Genomic DNA, 309 nt, shown 5'->3' on the forward strand with positions numbered 1-309 from the left:
GGGGACGGTGGGAGGGTGAAGGGAAGATGGGAGAGGAAGATGGGAGGATGGGATGGAGGGGAAGGTGGGAGTGGAGGGAGAAGGGAGGATAGGAGGAGGTGGGAAGATGGGAGGAGAAGGTGGGAGGGGAGATGAAGGAAAAGGAGAAGGAGGAAGAGAAAGGAGGTGGAGATGCGATAACATGAAAAGGAGATGATAACGTAAAATAAGAGGTAGTGGCTGAAAGGTGGAGGAAGAGGAAGAAGAAGGAGGAAGAGGAGAGGAGGGTGAATAGGAGGAAGAGGAGGAGGAAGAGGATGGGGTAAGGAA

Source organism: Oratosquilla oratoria, chromosome 27, assembly GCF_046742065.1.
Source record: "Oratosquilla oratoria isolate Oo_2021 chromosome 27, ASM4674206v1, whole genome shotgun sequence".
In the NCBI taxonomy this organism is placed as follows: domain Eukaryota; kingdom Metazoa; phylum Arthropoda; class Malacostraca; order Stomatopoda; family Squillidae; genus Oratosquilla; species Oratosquilla oratoria.